This window comes from Sceloporus occidentalis, unplaced genomic scaffold, assembly GCF_023333645.1.
Source record: "Sceloporus occidentalis isolate IW3139 unplaced genomic scaffold, rSceOcc1.0.p SCAF_2, whole genome shotgun sequence".
Classification (NCBI taxonomy): domain Eukaryota; kingdom Metazoa; phylum Chordata; class Lepidosauria; order Squamata; family Phrynosomatidae; genus Sceloporus; species Sceloporus occidentalis.
In genome coordinates, this window is record NW_028316982.1 from 45,296,259 (window position 1) to 45,317,588 (window position 21,330).

The following is a 21,330-nucleotide window of genomic DNA, read 5'->3' on the forward strand; positions in this document are numbered from 1 at the left end:
CTATGCACATCTCTGTTCAGTACTTAATAAAATTCAGATTCAAATATAGACTTGAGATTGAGTGTTATTTAATTATATGGCAATTGATTTTTCTATCAGTACCACTTTTGGCAGATTTAGACAAAATAGGTTAATTCTTGAAATGCAATTGTCACTGCCACATAGCCTCAGTTTTGTTCACTGCAGTTATTGATTAATTTACTTCTATTAAAGTTTTAAGGTCACTTTTTAACCATATGTTCTCTAAAGTGGCACAGACTGATGATAATATGCAATAAAATAAAATAAAAAAGAATTAAAACATGCAGCAAAAAGTAGTCAAAACACAATGAACTGTAGAAGCAGATAAAAAACAAAGGCAGGAAAAATTAAACCATTAGAAAGTGACATGAAGAAAATCATTATTGCCAATTTTTAAGAGTTTAAACTTAACAAGGAAGAAATTAGGCTGATGTCCTGAGGGGCAGATCTTCAGGTGTGTTCAGCCCTCCCCCAGATAGTCATATTTCTGTCCTAAGGCCCATTGTTTCCTGAAATTCCTCTGCTTATCTGAAAAATGTGCATAGAGACTACTGATTTCAGTTTTCATAAACCAGCTAAGAAAGGAAGTCTCCTTTATACTTCCTTTATATTTAAAATTATCACATGTAACCAGAAGATGATGCTCTATAATCAGACAATAAGGCACCACTGTTCCTTTTACTATATAGTACATGTGGAACTTGATCCAGAATTATCTGGATATGATAATAAAATATGCCCCATTATTTTAAAAGTGCAAACATATCTGCTGTGTGATTCTATTTTATTTGCTTCTCCATCATTATTTTAAATGTAAGAAACACAATGTTTTAAATGTTGTATTTTACTATAACATCTCCACTAGTTTGCAACATCTCCAAAAGCTCTATCATCTATTTTCATCACTAATATATTTCTAACAACCACCACATACATTTGTAAGTTTCTTACATCAAACTTACCTTCCCATCATAGCTTAAAACAATTTATTCAATTATTCATTAGCTCTTCATTAAGAAAAATAACAACTTTATTAATACAATCCAAAATACTCAAACTGTAGCATTAAAAGGGATTCTTTGCATAAACTACTTGACCTTCTAAGCCATCCCTCTCCCAAACCACTCCCAAAGTAAGGTATTGATAAGTGATTAAGTATCATGAAGAGCCCACATTCATGAATAAGAGACCAATGAGGTTGTGCTTGTGTGAAAAAAATATATGTATGGAACATTATGATGAGGAACTGAATAAAAAACAAAACAAAACTGTTCCCTGTTGTGGTTATTGAAGCAACTTATCAAAGTCTTTGGATCTGAAGAATATTGTTGAAAGCTTTGTAGATGCTTGTAGCAACTGCTTTAATAATCTATGTAAGTGCATTACCAAAACAAATCTTAACATTTCATTATTATAAGCAAAATATGAGTATCTTGCTAGCCCGTTCATATTTTCTCTTTCTGGTTGCTTTAGAGAAATTATTTTAGAGCAGCTACTTGTATGAATGCTTCCCATTCACAGCTCTTATGTTAAGAGTGGGCAACTGGGCTCTGTGGTTCTCACAGGAGCCATCTATAACATTCACAGAACAAGATTCTGGCTTGCGTGCACTGCTCTGCTGGTTTTGAATATGAGGCAGCTGAAATGCCCACGCAGTCCTGGTCTTGAGAAAGGCTGCTTTATTTAAATGAGTCAAATAAAAGAAAGGCAAGGCATACATACACCCTCTAGATTCAAGAGAAAAAGAAACAGGCATACATACACTTGTCTATGCAGGGCTGCAAGTGGCTGAGAAGCAAAGCCTTTGGAGATTATCACATGGAAGAGGCAAGCGTCCTTCTCCCGTCATTAAATCATGTTAACAGGAGTTTCTGTTAATACCAAATGATGGGTCTATTACTGTTTATGGATGGGAGAAGAATGGGATAAGCATGTGGGGTGTTTGATAATCTCCCACATACCCCAATCATGCAATTAGCATGATAGAAAGATGCTTGACTCCTGTGTGATAATCTCCTTTGTTTGACTGCATCGTATATATCTTTTTCTCTTCCACAAGCTTGTCGGAAAACATCACATCATCCTAAAAAGTCTAGGTAAGCAGAGAGGAAAACTTTCCTATGACAATTATTGACTTGTTTACCAGGTGCCAAAATGAGCTGGAACACCCTATCTTTTGGCACTTGGATGCTATTCCTCCACATCCCTGTACCATCCGGATGCAGAAAAAAACTTTCCTTGACCCATTCTATAACAAAATAAATAAGGCCCACAAGTCTATAGGACAAAATGCAGCTTGAACCATACTTTTGCTAAAGCCATAAGTTCCAGGCCTAACACCATCAAATAGCTAATACTGACTATCAATCCTCCAGAGGGTATTATTGGCCATTTTGCCATGTTTGGGAGGATGTGAGGCCTCTCACATTTTAAAACATTCCCCGGAGGACTTCCTTGGACCTATGTGTGCCTTTCTTCAAACAGTATGTGACTGAAGCAGAAATTCTGATCACTTCCTGATTTTAAAACAGACAGAAGGAAAGTCTCAAGGGGCAAAAGGTAACTCCCACATTGCCTGAAAATGTGAAAGTCAGAGGCTTAAATGTACCATTGGCCAGTGGGGGATTTGGGATTTAAGGACTCCTGGGAACTACCCAAATTTTCCTGGGGACACATAAAGCATATCGTTCTTGATGGCCACAAGGATGTCTGTTGTTGACAGAGGAGGTTTGAGACTCATATTTATTTGGCACTCTTTGATTCTGGAAAAAAAAAAAGAGCAGTTCCTAAATAAGATCACGGAGCAGCTCCCCAAACGTGACATTCTAAACTTAAATGAAATGTCACCTTCTGTGTGCATTTTTTATTATGATTATCACCATATTGCACATAACAGCAAACAGCTTTTGATGAAATTTGTTAATCTCTTTTACAGTAAACATGGTAAATTTTGTAGTTTTCTTTTTCTTGTGGGTTATGATAAGGAGGGGTGGAATCATCAAGGTATATAAGTATGGAAGCATCTGTGGATCTGCTGGAAGCGATTGAAATGATATAAAGTTTCACAGATATCCTCAATGGTAGCATCCTATGTACTTTCAATGACACAATGGTTGCATTGATACAAAGGAACCCTTACAATGTAAATTAGAGTGTTTCATAAAATATGCCTATTATAGTGTAACTGACAATATTTCTTTCATTTTATGCTGCTTACAGGTTTAATAGATAACATCATGTTAGAAAGACATTACATGAAAATGCACTGAAAAATAATGGGAAGGTAAGAAATCATTTAGACAACAGACTTAGTATATTGAAAATACAGAGCCATCAGCGCTTGAACATCCTTAATTCGAAATCGCTGGAAATTTTACATTACACTTCAATGGATGAAGTCCATTATACCTCTATAATCAGTGGAAAAAAACCTTGGTGGTTACCCTATCACAACATTCCAGCTTCTGCTGTCCAGAAATATTGCCAAATGTCGTTACTGAAACATTCTAGACAGAGCCTTTCCTAGAAAGATAAGGTTAGAAGATCAAAAAGTGCTGGTGTGCCTCTACTGCTTTCAGATATGCTGTTTTAGATGCTAATAATGTTGCAAACCTATGGCCCCTGAGGTAGTAGGGTATAAATTAGATTTTTCAATTCCAGGGAAAATGAAAACTGCATTCAGAGATGAGAGAAAGGAGGTGGTGGCATGCCAGAGGTGTGTGCCAGGAGAGTGCATTTACAGTTATCTTGCTTGAGACAGATCTTGAGACAGATTTTCGCATAACAGCTGACACACAGGGGTGCAGAGGGGTTCCCTCTTATTGATATCAAGGAAAGGAGGATCCATAAAAAATAACTGACAACCCACAATGTCTAGGAAGAAAGGGAGAACTTCCTAGACAGCAATGCCTAGGAAGGAAAGGGGGGAATACAATCCTTATTTCATTTTTGCAGGGCTTTGGAAACTTCAGACCTATCCCCCCCTGCTTTTGAAGCCTCCCACTCCCTCCCCTGGGACAGGTAGGAGCAGGGATGTAGCTTAAAGATCAGCAGTTTAGGGGCAAGAGGTACAACCCCTACCCAACCCATCTGTGGCGCTGTGCTTTTAGTGCCCCACCCCCCCGGAAGGCCTTCCACAATGAACTTTTTCAGTGATGGTGGCTCTTTCTTCCAGGAACATCCACACACACTTCTGTGCTCTTCCCACCATGCTGGGGGGAGGAAAGGAAGACAATAATGGCACTGGTAGTTCTAGTAACCCTCCCACACCTGTGTGGAAGAAGACAAGTCTTCTTTCTCAAATTGGGAGGACTAATAGAGTTGCCACCACTGTGTTCCTCATTCTCTCCTCTTCCTTTCTCCAGGGCAAGGATGGGGCAGGATGCAGTAGCCTGGATTGGCTGTCAGTCAAGGAGCCTCTTTCTTCCAGTAGCCCTAGTTAGATTGCTGGGTAGGGTAGGATTAGTTTTCTTTAGAATGAGGAAGTGGAGTGTATGTCCTTCACCAGGCTCAGACTTATGGACTTTTTTTTAAAAAAAAAATCCAGACACAGCTTGGACCAATTCAAAACAAAGCATCAGGAGTTTTTTCCCCACACTTTTACCTTGACCAGGCGTTCTCTTCAAATTATGAATAAGGGCCATCATGGTGTAATGGATTGAGTGTTGGACTAGGACAGTGAGAGTGCAGGACTGAATTCCCTGTTCACCCATAGAAACCCATTAGCTGATCTTGGGCAAGTCACACTCTCTCAGCCTCAGAAGAAGGCAAGGACAAACCCCCTCTGAACAAATTCTGCCAAGAAAACCTCATAATAGGTTTGTTGTAGGATCAGAAATGAATCAGAAATGACTTGAAAGCACAACACAATGATGGATGAGCAAGACTTTTATGAAGCAGTAGTATGCACAGTAGATACACATCCATTTTTATTTTTATTTTTATTTTTATTTTTTGAAAAGGAGGCTGATAAAATCTCTCAGATAAGAGCTGATTTAGATACTGTCATTGCGGCCAAATTGACAATAAGGTGTCCAATGACTTTGTGAGTAGGGTTACATTGGATCAGTTTCAACTGGTGAGTACTGCTGATGTGGATAAGCTGTTGGGGCAAGTAAGGAAGACAACTTGTCCTCTCAATCCCTGTTCTTCTTGGCTGGCCATTCTGGGAGGAGATGGAATTAGACTTCAAACACAAAATATCATTAATGTATCTCTCAGAGAGGGAAGTTTTCTATCTTATTTAAAAGAAGCAGTGGTACGGACACTTCTTAAAAAGTCTTCCCTAGATTGCCTGGACTTAAACAACTAATAGACTGGTATCAAATCTCCCTTTTCTAGGCAAGGTGATCAAGTTGCCTTCTAACTCCAGGCAGTCTTGGAGAATAGAAGAGTAAAAGGAAATGAAGTCCATGTGCTAAGTGATGGTCCACAAACTCTGGCCCTCTTCAGATGGGCCTTTGCGTCACCCCCGTCACATGCTAGGTTGGCCGAGAGCGCACCACCCATACTGGCCTCACCCCTAGCACATGAAGGGGCGTCAAAATGGCAGCACCCTGTACAAATGGCCGCCACCATTTTGACGCAATGGATGCTTACTGGCATCATTGTGATGCTGCAAGTGCGCCATTGGCACACTGCGGCATCACAAACGCGCCACAAGAAGAACCCACTTTTTAAGGGTTCTTTTTGTTGCGTGAGGCTTGCGCAGCAAAACAAGGCACGGATAGACCGCCCTTTTTGGGCGGTCTGTATCCCACCTTTATTACCTTAAAAAGGTCTTGGATAATACAAATTATCTAGACCCATGTCAAACTAGCCCCAGAGCAGGATATGGTGTTGAAATTGTTATGGTTGACTTAATGGGTTATCTTTGCCTGAGCATTGACAGGGGGAGTGTGTCACTGTTAGTGCTGTTGGACCTCTCAGCAAGGTTCAGTACCATCAACCATCGTATCCTTCTGGAATGCTTGGGGGTTTTGGGAACTGGATGCACTCTGCTTTGGTGGTACTGGTTCTATCTCTCAGGCAATTCCAAATGGTAGTGCTGGGGATAACTTCTCCTCAAAAAAGGCGGTGTAATATGACATATAACAAGGTGTCATTTTGTCTCCAATGCTATTCAACATCTACATGAACCACTGGGGGAGATCAACTGGAGACATGGGGCAGGGTTCAATCAATATACTCATGACACCCAAAAATATTTCTCTATGCCTTCAGCTTACACCAGTTGCATCCCTACCTAGAGCTGGAGGACCTAAAGAATGTAGTGCACATGTTGGTAATCTCCCCTACACTGTGGAACGACCTGCCGGAATAGACTTCACAGCTGAATACGCTGTCTGAATTTAAAAGAGCATTGAAGACCAATATCTTCTGGCAAGATTATCCAGATGATTTTTAAATTGTGAATTTTAAATGATGAATTTTAGATGTGGATTGTTTTAATATATGCACATCTTATTTGTCTTTTAAAATTGATGTGTGTTTTAACTGATGTGTTTTAATTGATGTTCTTTGTTTGTTCATTGTTGTTTTCTCCTGCCTCAATCCATAGGGAGAGGTGGATGAGAAATAATAATAATAATAATAATAATAATAATAATAATAAGAAGAAGAAAAAGTAGGCATACAGAGTGGCCATTGACTTGTGCATCAATCTCTCTTTCACTGCATGTATACTAAACTCAAACACAAAGTGAACAGTACTTTGAATATGAAAGATTCCTATTAAAGTTGAAAGTCCTCCCATCCCTTTATCTACTTTGTGTCTTTTTTAAAAAGTGTTTTTTTAAACATCTCAGTGGAGTTACACCTGATTTAAATTTTATAACAGCTGTCTTTTTTACAATTACAACTTAGTAGATGTTATTGCCTGTCAAAGCAGGTTAGTTACTTTTAATATGCTTACAGTTTCTTTCAATCCGAGATGAGTGGATCTAAGATTCCTCACCAAAGACAAGAATGAAGGGGTAAAGCTTCCCAGCTGAAACTGGATATTTGGCGGGGGTGACAGAAAGGGAGAACAAATTATACTGAGATGAGGGGAATGGAGATAGAAATGACATTTAGTTCTCGCTTGCAGTGCTTCAACAAAATAGAAACCTTGGACTTAAGCAGAGACATTTGTGAACTGGCCAACTCTTATCTGTGAAATTAATTTGACTTCAATAATTCATGTAGTTTTGATATTGAAAATTAGCCAGGATGTTTGACAGAAACCAGAACTTTAATCATATCACCTTTTGAATAGTAGTCAACTACTGGAACTGAAGTTTTTGCATTAGGTTTTTCTTAATTAAATGTAAATAAGGAGACTGGAACTGTATCTCACTGATTTCCTACTCCAACTATACCTGAATATGCAATATTTTCATAGCACTTCATAGGAATTTAGTTTCAGTAACTGCCATGCCATGGGAACTGATTCAGGCAGGTGCTTCCAAGAGATCTTTCCTAGGGCACAGAAATCAGAGACTTTGTTTTTCTGGGAAGCCTAGGACAATGACTCACTTCAGTAGATTTTTAGAGCTGCAGTGGTAGAAGTCATACCTGATTAAAACTGGGTTGCAGTCCATTTTAGAGCATGGTTTGTGGTTCTGATGTCAGTGAAGAAGTTGTTCTTAACTGTTCTTTACAATGATGACAAGCAGAGTTCTTTCAATCAATGAAGGCATTATATTACTATAGGCCACAGAGTACTGAATAGTAATGATTTTGCAAAACACTTTGCTGGTAAAATTATTTGCATCAACATCAATTAGGATTCTACAGTCAAAGCAGATCATGGAGTAATGCATGTGGCATCCGCTTGCCAGTCTGGATGGATAAATTTAATCTTCTTCAGCCTGAGGGAGAAGGGTGGACTGTTTGGAAGAGTGAAGCCAGATATTTGTTTATTAGATTGTTTTTCATCCTGGCTGGTAACATGGTAGAGAATATAAATGTTTATGTTCCAAGACATCTAAAGGAAGTTATTAGAAGGTTAGTGAAGAAAACATCACTATATCACACCACATTGGATAACTATCAAGTACCCTTTTCTAAGAAAAGTTCTTAAATCTTGTAGCAATAATGTAATTTCATGCCTTTGATAAGGCTGATTAATTGGACCCTTTCCTGGATGGATGCTAGGCCAGGAACTTGACAAGAAGAGTGTATCCAAAACAACTGTAAGCATTTACAGGTAATGACATACATAACATGCTGAATTGTTCCTTTGTAATTTTCCCACTCTTATGACATTCCCACTCTTATGACATCCTTCCAATAACAAAGATGACAGATTTCTAACTCAATTGTTGTGAAAGAAACATTGTTTAAGAAAATCTGAATAAATACATCAAGTTATTTCACAGCATTCAACATGTAGGCTTCGGAATATGTTCCCTGTGCGTTTTCTGATGCTTCATTTCACGCTCGGTATTGCATTGGATGAAAATTAACACAGTAGTTTTGGGAGACTGCTCTTGGCACAGATATTATTTACAACCTTGATTCGATATTTGCTGCAGGAACTAATACTGATGTAGGAAGCAAAAGTAATTCCTCAATTGCAAAAATGACTTCCAGAGGAATTGCCTATTGCTATAATCCATTTGATTGCAAAAAAGCTCATTGTTAAGTCAGCTTTATGAGATAATTAGATTACTTGTTTTAGATTTCTGAAATGGGCGTCAGTTGGAAAGATACCTTTTAGAAACTGCTCTTATATTTGAACATGGAAATATTTTTCTTTGTTAGAAAAATGGGCTATAAATGTGCTGTCATTCTGCTTTTTGTTGAGCCAGCAAATAAATTTTGTGAAGACTATGTATCAACTGCCATAATAGGATAGTATAATAAAATTTGGGGGAGCATGTTCATATTTGCATAATTCAACCATCCTTATTTTTGTGAGTGGCTATTGTTTATCATCTGATTGTCACTGTCTCTGATTTCAGTTCCCTGTGACCTCACTTTTTACAACACCCTATCTCTGGATCCACAATCACATATAGGGCAGTTAAAGCAGTCTCAAACTGGATTATTTCTGCAGTGTGTTTTGGACCTATGTCCACAAAATCTCATGCCATTATACAGGAGGGCCTTTAAGATGCCACTAATCCTCAGGACTGTGTACTTTTATTATTTTATCAATTGTTCAGTGGCTAAAGAATAACCACTGGCTTCCCAGGACTAAATGAGATGGCACCACCCATATTTTGGGTAATAATAATAATAATAATAATAATAATAATAATAATAATTTATTTATATACCACTTTTCCATTGATCAAAGCGGTTTAACAGCATATATAACATACAATATAAATATTAAAACATGAATATATTAAAAATCCCCGCATATACAAATAACAAAACCATATCTCATGCCAGCTCAGCAGTGCTGTCAGGAGGGGAGGGAGAGCGTACAGAAGTCAGGAGTCAGGGGTATGCCTGCTCGAAAAAGTGTGTTTTCAGCCCCTTCTTAAATTGGTCTAAGGAGGTTGAATATCATTCCTCCCCTCTATCCTTCCTGTATTGAACACCTTTTGGAGGCTTTGGAGCTGAGAATATGGGCAAAAGCAGTACTTAAAGACAAGCAGAGAATCTCTTTCATCCTCTCGGTGGAAATACTTCTCTCTCATATCAAACCCATGGGAAATCTGGATAATCGATGTATCCTATGTAGCCTTATGGAATTATATTCCTATAGGAAGAAAGATAAGAAGACACAGTGACACCAGATGGTTAATTAAATGACCACATAGCTGCGATTTATGTTCTTTCTTTTTTGAATTAGAAGATAAGGTTTATGATCTGTAGACCAGCCATATACTTTTGCTACTTCTCTGAAGTTCATATGATTAGTGGTATATGAAAAGCCCAGTGACTGTGGCTGATCAGTAAGAGTAGATAAGACCTTGACAAGGCACACTAGTGTTTCTTGATGAGTGAAGATGATTCACTCTGACTGTGAATTCAGATCTTAGTGATTAATACATTGTTCTGCCAGGTGCCTGCAGATGAGTCTTTCTCTCTCTGGCTGTGTGCATATATGTTTGTCTGTGCATATGCATCAGTTGCCATTGTAACCTGACCAACCTCAGGTGATGTGCACCTTGATTTGGAGCCATTTGCTGCTCTGCTTCAGGCAGGAAAATTAATCAGGCTAACTCTGAAATGAGCTTTGGAGCATGAGTGGACAGAAAATGAGGAGGAAAATAGAAATCTGATAGTTTATTCTGAGTCACTTGAACTAGAGTACCATTTTGAAGCTGACTGCTCTTTAGGAAACTGAGGCAGATTTAGGGGTTGTGCTAGCTGCTTACTGTAGATACCTTCTCTTATACTCTGCTTTTATGTCTTCATATAAAGAAAATCATGCCAAGACACCATTAGTCTCCAGTGCCCTTTTATCCAAAGGAAACTACACCCTGAAGCATTGCCCCTGAAGTGGGGAAATATGCATTTCATATAAATTGCAACTCTGATTTCCTCCTCTCCTGCAGCAATATCCGTTTCAATTGCTCTTTCATCCCTTTCTGTTATCTTCATTTTGCCATGGGACAGAAGAGCCTAAATAACCAAGGCAGCAAATGAAATTACAGAATGTTGAAAAGGTCAAAGCTTCTCAGTGCATGACAATAATTTGCAAACTCCATGAGGTTGCCTAGTTCTAATACATCAGTTTTGCATCCAAACCTACAAAGAGCATTAGAAATGAAAAAAAAAATCTGAAGTGGTCAGGATGAGAATGGTAAGTAGGCAAAACTGTAAAATTGCTTCTGTTAACTTAGAGCATGATCCATTCAAAAGTAAGCCTCCTTAAATAATATTATTTTCAATGTGACTCATGCATATGAAGACATTTTTCCACTGAAACTAATGGACCATTGAAAGTGCAATCCTGTGTATGTTTACACAGAATGAAGTCTGTCAGAAATCTAATATATAGTTGCAAACTAAAGAGTTTAAATTTGGTTAGAACAAAGTTCCCAGACATTCTATGCCCAGAAACACTTTTTGAAATTTGAGACCTTCCTGGATACCATCACAATAATGGCTCCCATTAGGGTGTATGGCTTGTCAGAGAGGTCACAAAGACTAGTGGACTTGTAAACTGTGAAAAATATTGCACACAAGGCAGAGGTAAGCTCTGAACTACAAGAAATAAAACAACCCCTTGAATGCACATTTTTCTTTGTCAACAGAAATCTGATGAAAGGCAAGGTCTTTTACTCTTCCTCTCTCTTCCATCTTACTCATTGTCCCCATCTGTTCTCTTTCACCATAGATCACCACCTCTGACCATGCACACACACTATTTCATTTCTACATGACTTTCATACTCATGCACTCATTGACACATGAGTAAACATTCCATGAACCTATTATGCATGCACACAAACCATCTCCTCAAATGCAATCATCCACCATCTTGGATACTATCTCAGACCTCAGAACAATGTTCCATGAACTAAAAAAGCTTCAAAAGAACATTGGAAAGAAAAACAGCAGAACTGGAATATATCCACACACTCCAGTCCATCAACAGTGGGTTGAACACTCAATAGCTTCCTGGCACACTATGCACATTATAATGATAATCAACACCTTGGTCAGTTAATCATATCTCCTTTCTGGTTCCCAGCCAGCATCACACTGCATTCCAACAACTCCCACTATCTTTCATTTGGTCATCCACCCATCATGGTCTCAGGTAACATCCTTGCTCTTTCCTTCCTCTGACAGTGATCATCCTTAAAACTGGTCACCTCATCCCCATACCCACAAGTTTTGCATTTCTGTTTCTATTCACACACACTGCTTGTTTATAAAGGTCTGTTCCTAGGCACTTCTATCCATACATCTGAAGAAGCAGACTTAAGTCTATGAAAGCTTATGTTACCAGCTTCTTTCTTTCTCTCAGGGCACATTCACATTCACTTTTTTGTGCTGAGGAGATTTGGATTGCTGCACTGATGCAATGCCGGATTGTTGTTCCCATTATGTTTTGGGTTTGTGAATCTCTTTTTAACCCTGTGTGTTTTTTACACATGCCTGGGCAGCCCTCCTTACCATGGCAACTACCAGTATCTCCCAGCCCATCCTGGCTGGAGAGTGGCTTGCAGCCTCAGGAGCCCTTCCCAGTACTCCTCCTCCTCCTTCCTCCCGTCTGGAAAAGGCTGAGAGGGACTAGAGGGGGGTCGGCCAGGTTCAATTGGGTAGCATATTCACACTGCCAAAGGTGTGGATCGATGTGGATTTTTCAAGAAAGCTCACTAAATAAATAAATAAATAAATAAATAAATAAATAAATATCCCAGGTTAAGCGGGGTTTGGGTAGTGGGAACACCATGGAAATAACCCAGGTTCCCCCTGGTTTATTGTTGCAGTGCGAATGGGGCCTTAGTTAGTATCAAGCGTTCTACAAGATCCTTTTGCATACTGATCCAGAGTAACACAGCTATGGAGAAAGCTTCTATACCACCAAAATCAGCCAGCAGAGCACACATGCGAAGAGGGGTGATGGTTGGGTGGAGCAGCAATTTACTGTATGATAACACCTTCCCCCCGCCCCATTCCCCATCCTGACTCGATCTCGTCCCATGCATGGCCAGGACAAAAATTGTGCTAATCTTTTATTTCTTTGAATATATGGACAGCTTCTGATGTCATCCTAAAAGATTATTCAGATTAAAGGTTATCTGGACCCATGAGTTCAAATCCTGATACTCCCAAATTTATCTATAGTTATATACATTTCAAAACTTGTGACTATTCTCTTAAATAGCATCTGGTCCCTAAAAACAAGGTTGGCTTTTGGGACTATTTTTACTGTGTACTTTATGGATTTTTTTTAAAAATAGTTTTAATCACTTTAACAAAACACCATGTTTTAATCGCCTTTTAATCTGTTGTGGATAACTTTAGCAATATTGTAGGGTTGCACTATAATAATTTAATTAAAATATAAGAAATAATAATAGCATTTTTGGTTGCTTCTACAACAGGGAAAATGTAAGGCAGTAGGAGTAAATTAAGAAATGATAGGAACTGCAATCCTAAATATGCTTACTAGGGAATAATTATTACTGAATTAAATTGGATTTGTAAATAAACATCTTTGGGAATCTGAACCTTTCAGATCTAGATAAATTCTTTATCATCCAGTATAGGAAAGTGGTGGACAGCTCTTCCCACCACATATTTTATTTTTATTTTTTTTCACTATTCATGCTGCTAATATTTTTTCCACCTGCTGACTGTTCAGTTGCACAACTACTGTTGTTAACTTTCAGCTTTTCTAGACCTTCACAGAAAATTTCTGTCTATTCATATGCCAGAAAGGGTCAAATGTCATTAAAACTGGCTGACATTAGCATAAGCAAGATATAACCTTTCAGGTGTGAACATTTATGTATTATGGTCAATTACCTAGGCTTAATTAGAAAGGCTTTGCTCATTGGCTGAAGAATCCATAATAACAAAAGAAAGAAGTTATCTTGCAGAAAACCAGGCCAGATGGGCTCTGCAATATTACCATGCCTATTCTGTCTCTATAATTTTTGAAATACCAGGAGGAAATAAAGATTGTGTTTTGTAAGGTCACATTCCACAGGCAGTTGCTCAAATTATATATTCCTGCCTAGATTTATAAGAGCAACAAGCATTTCTCTAATGGAAATTGTGGTGCTCTTTCTGCTTGTTCTTTGCTCTTTGCACACATTCAGCAATCGTTTTATTGTAAGAATACTTATACAATATCAAAAGCAAAGCAGCTAGTTCTCCTTGAATACCATGCCCGTGGATTTATAGATGTACCAATGGTGGCTAAAAAAAATGGTATAAAGTGCTTCTCTTCAGTGTCCCAGCCAAATGTTTAATTTGCATAATATGTCTGTGTGACTATTCAGCCAAAATTATATTCCAAACATTTCAAAGATTAGAAGTTAGGTTTACTGAGCTTTAATGTAACACCTAGTCATATAATATAATTCACACCAGGACAAAAGGCAGAGCCATGGAGGGAGGCTGTGGCCTTGATACCCTCCATGATAGAGATCAGAACTTGTAAAAATAAGCAAGGCCCAAAGGGCCAAGCTTGGACACGTGATGGGGGGGGGGGGGGGAGAGTTCCTTGGAAGCAGAGCAGAGGCCTCTATCCACCTTTGGCTAAGTTTTTTTTCTTTCCTTGTGATCTCTTTGGGGGCTTGTGATGTGTTCTATCACTTGCCCCGTTCCCCTCCCTGTGGTGCAGAGATATTCTGGGTGCTAGGGTGGCCCTCAGCCCATCCAGCTTTCTCCCAGGAGTTCAGGGGAGAGCTGGGAGCCTGGTGTCCCCCAGCTTGACCGACTCTTCAGATTGGCTGGCTCTCTCTCAGCTGTGTGGAGGGACATTGGGTCCTGGGAGTTCCTTCAGCCTGGCTGGCCCTCTCCCAGTGGCAGGGAGGCATGCCAGGTGCTTGTTCATCCTGCTGCCTGGTCCAGCCCACTCCGTGTGGTGCAGAGGATTGACTGGTGCCTGACACACACACCCTGGCTCGGCCCGGCTCTCATTCGCACCTTCGGGGTGCCCCCCACCTCTGGTACAATTATTTTATGTCTTTTGGGGGCCAGATTTTGTTTTGCTTAGGCGCCATTTTGTTCTATGTGTACAGGAGCCATTTTTTTTGCACAATCACTCCGGTGGCCATTTTCTAGTCACACACTCTCAGCTTCATAGAGCTAAGTCATCATAATTGTGTATATACATACATATATATATATACATACAGATACACACACAGGCACACATAGATATATGTTTGTGCACAGTATTAAAACATGATATCAGATGTCATCATACCCAGGCCTATAATGTATCATATTTGTGTCTTGGTAGGGTCTTCACTAGTCAGTTTCTGTGTTAAAGGGTTTTTCATATAAAGTCTGGTCACTTATACAACAGTTCTTATCCAAATGCCTCCCAAAAAGGGAGTGGTAAATCAAAATGAAAGGCACCTGCTAAAAGGGTGGTGCATGAGCAACCTTCCCCCATTTACTTCAACTTATCTGATGATGAGAGCAATTTGGTTGCCAGGGCAGCAATATTATCCAAGTTGGAACAATGTGAGAAATTTCAAGCTAATAGACTAAGGGTAAACCATAGGAGTCCCCTTATGAGGCCATGTGATTCCAAGCAGCAGCGTTAACTGCATTTTGGAGGGCATTGAAAATTAGAGAGTTAGTCCTATCATCAAAAACTGACACTTCTAACAGGACCTTGCTAATTGACAAACCACATGGCAACTCTGAGGATTGGATAGTCTAAGACCAATCAAAAAGGGAACAGGAGGTATTTCACACTGAATACATGTCAGTTGATGGGTCTTTGCCCAGTTCAGGAATTGTCACAACAGCATGTTGATCAATCCTCTCTGACTAAATTTCAGTTTTGGACAATGGCAGCTAAGGCTTTGACCAACTTAGGGTTAAAAGCTGTTAAATTTGGTACGCATTCTTTTCGCATTAGAGCAGCCTCCACAACTGCTGCTATGGGAATGGAAAGGACGATTACATTGGTAGATGGAGATCATCAGCTTACAGAAGATACTTACATGTGATTCAATCTTTAAAATAAATGTGTTGACATTTGCCTCGCCTTAGTTTTCAGATTACGTTTTGGTAGATTCCGCATCCTCATCTGTGGACATAATATGATTTATTGGGCAGAACTCCATGCTTGATCTAGTCATCTGGGTTCCCACCTCGGTCTCAGTGACATAGCTACAGTTGAATGGTTGGGCTGATGAGGCTTTCATTGGAATGGTCTGACTAGATCCTGTTTGAGGAATGTTTTGGTCCTCAACCTGACATGCTGTTGATACACCATGGTGGAAACAACCTGGGCCTGATGAAAGGAAAAGCCCTGATCTGTCAAACACAACATGATTTTGATTCTATACGCCAGGGGTAGGCAACCTGCGGCCCGCAGGCCAGATGCGGCCCAGCGAGGCCTTGGGACCGGCCCCAGCCCGGTCCTGCCGCCGATTGCCGCCGGGGCCTTTGGCGTCTTGCGCAAGGGGCATGGTGGGGCAATTGTCTAAAGAAGCCTCAGAAACATGCATTTATCTTAACATTTTTTTAAAAATCAGCAATTTTTTTTTGCGTGTCCTCCATTTTTTATTAAAAAAGTGCCCTCCATTTGAAAATTTTGTCCTACATTTGACCCGGTTTATTTATTTATTTAATTTTTAAAAAATTATTTAATTATTTATTTTTTGGTTTCGGCCCCCCAGTTGTCTGAGGGACAGCAACCCGGCCCCTGGCTCAAAAGGGTTGCCTACCCCTGCTATACGCCATACATGGCCCAGTGTACAATTGGTTTGGTCTAAAATTTTGCCCTGATAGGTGTGGAGAGGGGAACGTAACCCATGTGAATTGGATGTCACCAGGAAACAGGTTAATAGAGAAACAGGAAATTCTCTATTAAGTACGGCTGGCTTTGTAATTAACCAACTGTTAATCTTGTTTATACACCCTGATCTCTACAGGTCAGATGGTGTACACCTTTCAGAAAAGAGTAATTTGATATTTTTGAGGGATTTTATGAACGGATTGAATTGCATAGTGGGGGAAAGGACTAAGCAGACACTTGTCCCTTATCGGTGGCCCATATGGGGTGGGGGGAGAACTATTTGGTGCACACCATTAGCAACCTCTTGTGGTGAAAGGTTAGACTCTCAAACAGCTTAGACAAGTCAAAGGACCTGGAGTTGGGAAAGAACCTGACTTTGGTGTAGACATGAGGTTTTTGCTGAACCTTACAAACTCGAGAGAATTTGGGGGAGAGTGCCTTATGTTTACCTCCCTAAGACTGTCTGAGGATACAGTTCAAATCATCAGATTTACCTGAAGGGGCGGTGTTGGTACCTAAAGTGAAGACTAAAGAGGTAGTCTAGGATTGACACCTGGCTTCATCTGGACCAACACCAGGTTTTTCATTTAATTGATTTTCTTAAGAGTGTTGAAGTTTAAGTCTTGAAATTCAAGAGTTTTTACATTAAATAGGTTATAGGTCAAATAAATGGCCCTTTATTCATCAAATATACATGTCTGGTCTCTTTATTTCATGGTTGGGTATCAAAGGAAATACATTCTATTCAGTAACAGTAGCAATGATGTACTCTTTTGTTATATAGATTTAATAGGACATTGGTGTAAGTACAATTGCTCCCTAAAGTGGCCACAGTGCTTACAGTCAGCAAGAGCTTTATATGTGGTTAGTAAAGTATTGGTGCTCTCCATTTACTTATATGATAAAGAGCCACACTGAGTAGCAGTCCAACATGTAAGAGGCACAACTGATTTATGTGTAGTAAAGGAAACACCTAGTATCTACTGTAATGGCGACAGCATGGCACTGCCAAAATCTCTCAAAACTTTTCATGCTTTTTTAATGTGTGCCACCGCAGCCACCAATTGTGTGAAGATGATGTCCACTATCCCACCAATTCTTCACTGCAAGACTCGAACTCAGGACTGTCTCCTGCACTATAACTCTCTTTAGATGCCAGCATTCTGGGTTTCAATTTCCCCCCAGCTTGGCACCAACTTGTATTTGACAGCAACACACCCACTATCTAATGTGTCCCAAACCTAAAAGATTTTTCTCAATGTTGGTAGCATTTTTAAGGTTTTTCTGAAATCACTTCAGACAGCTGCTTGTTGAAACAAAATAATAAATTTATTTATAAGTCAGACTGAATACAGTATCTCTTTAAGGTGTATGAAGATATGGTGTATGAATACTTTATTAGTTACACAGTTTAGCAGTTTCTTTAGCTTGTTTTTGTAATTGTTTCTCCATAGCTTTATATATGTTTCCTTACAGACTAAGGTCTTATTAAATTTTTGTATCTTATAAACCTTCTGGTTACTTGTGACTCCACTAGTCATCAAACATTATGTGTCCCACAGGACAGTAATACAGTTTAATTAAGGACATTCTTCATCCTATTCTTGGTTACCAAAAACCCTTTCTAACTGCCCCCACAAGCAGTTTAACCTCACCTCAACAGCTTTTCACCCCTCAGGGCACACTAAACATCAACAATTTTCAAAACTGCTTCTCCCTCTTATGTAGGAGCACCCCCCCCCCCACCTAGTGCCAAGGTTCTAATGTGCCTGTTGTCACCATACCTACTCTCAGCCTACTAGTGGAACAGCACCCACTACTATGGGCTAGATATCCTGTGACACTTGAGCTCTTCATATGTGGCCTTCAGTTCCAAAAGCCAAGTTTGCAATAATTCACATCACGCCTCCCCCTACAAAAGTGATCTATCCCTTCACTAACAGTTTGCTAGGTGAAAATCAATTGGAAGGCACGGGTGAAAAGGATGGCAAATAGAGACAAAGAAAGTAGTTGGGGGAAAGGGGGGAGGGGAGGGCTCACCTATTATTAGCTTTTGGTCCTGCCAGACAGATTACCCTTGAGAAAATGTAGAAAAATCATTACTCAGCCTATGCTAGTGGAGTAGATTCCCTCTCTGCAAATCCTCACCCACACAAATCTTCTCTGGAAGACTGGGGGACTCATTCAACAGATTTCACAGGGGGAAGCCGCAAAGGGGAGAAGGGAAGAGCCAAACAAAATGATCAAGGAACTGGAGCATCTCCTCTATGAGGAAGATGTGACATAAGGATATAATGGTGTGAAGAAAACAGATTCGGAGGGATTTTTCTCCTCTTTCATAATGGGATAATCCACTGAAGTTGGACAGTAGGTGATACATAACAGACAAAATGAAGTAATTGTTTGTCAAGTAAATAATCAAGCTGTGCAGTTATCCACTTCAAATTACATATCAGTTGCTGGGGGAAAAACAAGTGGGAGAATATTGTTCCACTGTTATCTGCTTGTTGCATCCAATAGGAACCTAGTTGATCAGCGTGTGAGTAGAGCAGAATCCTGAACCAAACAGGCCTTGGGCTGTACAGACAGTCCAAAATAAAACTGCTTTGGGTCACTTTGGAGGTATGCTCTTTAAATGATGCATGCATCCTAAGAATCCGGAATTTGCACCAAAGTCATGCTCCACTCCTTAGGACTGGAGCATGGCTTTGGCATGGCTTCTGACTGCATGCATCATTTTAAGAGCATACCTCCAAAGTGACCCGAACCAGCTTTATTTTGGCCTGTCTCTACTGAGCCCTTAGGTCTGATCCAGCAAGGCACTTATGTTCTAATCAATATTCCACAAATATAAGTCTGCTTGAGCTATGCTGATGTTACCCATGTTGAACTTCAAGGTGTGTGTGTGTGTGTATCCATTTCTTGGCTACTAAACTGTACAACTTGTATGATTACATGTTTATAATCAGTGATATATTCCTATATCTTTATAAAATTATAAGAAGCTTTTATTTGGGAAAATAAACATTTCTTAACCATTTTCTCAAATAGAGAAAATAAAAACTATTTACACTCTCCTCTGAAAGTTAGCCTTATTTAATATTTGATCAATAAGGATTTCACTGCAATGAATGAGAAACAACCAACTTTAGCTGGTCCCTCACTGTCCTGCCATTTTTAAAGAACAATCATGGTTGTAATGAAAAGACATGTCTCTGTGACTATTGCAATTTACTTTTTACTTGGAAGGATAGAACACCATTGCCAATCCCTCAGCTATTATTTTTAATGAAGCCATTAAAAAAATGTACAGCACCATACACATTTGATATATTGGTTTGAATATTGGTCCCTGGGTGATAAGGGTTTTAATTTATTTTCAGCCATGGAAACCAGTGGGTCACCTCTCTCAGCCATAGGAGAAGGCAATGGCAAACCTCCTCAGAATAAATCTTGCTAAGAAAACTCTATGATATGAAGGCCCTCAATTATGGCATCCATGAAGGCAGATAAAAACAGCAAATGGCAACAAGAATCCCATTTGTACACTATGCTAATGGTTGCACTTCTTCCGCGATCACACAGTGGTGGCGGGAGAAGGCAGACAGTGTTAGCTTGTTTCATGATATTGATGGTAGAAGGCCAAGTATGCTAGTAACATATTTGGGGACCACACTTGAACTAGAAAATTCACATCACAATCTGCAAGTTATAGTTTCTCAAGCATGTTGGCCAAGATTATGTATCAGAAATATAGCCACAGTGTCATTGTGGTGCTCTGTTTCCACTTCTGACTCCCCTCAAGCCACTTTAAAATTGAAGCAACTGTAGTGAGGGATTGAGTTTTGCAGTGCTAGGAGGCTTGCATGTGTCTGCCACACTGCCACTCTGTGGTAAGAGAGGACTAGATGAGTTATCTTTCAGCACCCCATTCACCAGGGCTTCTGAACTCTGTTTCTCAGTAAAGCTGTCTGGATTTTAAGGTGGATTTGGGGTCATTTGCAATCATAATAAGGGTGCCATGACAGTAAATGTGAACACCAAACAGATACAAAGTTATAAGCCTACCTTATGACATTGTAACTGCCTAAAAGGATGCCATCCAAAGTTTTTGTCATCAGATAGAGGAGCAGTATCACCAAGACTATCAATTCTGCTCAGAAATAATCCAGCTAAAATTAAGCACACACTAAAAATGCTATTATAAAAACTGCTTAAAGTTAGCTGATTAAACACAACTCTTTGAATTGATCTAATTGTTTCTCTGTGGCATTCTTGCTCTGAAAAACTGAAAATGTGGTGTTTTTTGCAGATATTTTCCCTAATGGCCACTGTTTAAAGTCCAGCTAAACTGCCATGAACAACAGAAAAATGGTTGTGTAAACATTGTTCTATGATAGCCATTTGCTTCCCTGCAGAATCACACAGAACTGGTTCTGGAATTATAAGAAAGTAATCTGACAGGTTGAGGAGATTAGTTTTGGGAGCTGTCTTGTCAGTGGATAAACTCCCTTCTCCTTAACAGAGCTCAGGAGGAAAGCAACCTTTCTTGACAATTAGCTCTTTGATTCTCCAAGAGTTAGATTCATTCTCAAGCAGACTCTTTCAGAGAGGAACCAGCTATTTTAGGTCCTGCCATATTGCTATTTTGACCTCTTTTGTAGTAGAGACACAAGTGGATGTGGGGTTTAATAATATGTCATACCCCACAACTACACTGATGTGGCAGCAACAGTCCTGATTTTCTGATGCTCCACTTATTCAGCTGCTTAAATAAGAAAGTCAAAGGACAAATTGGAAAAACATCATTTCCTGAAAAATGGTCCCTTTTATTTAATTACTGCAGCAAGAATAATATTGGCTCGTAAATGGAAGGAAGAAAATATACCAGAATTAAAAGAATGGATTGAAAAAATATACGA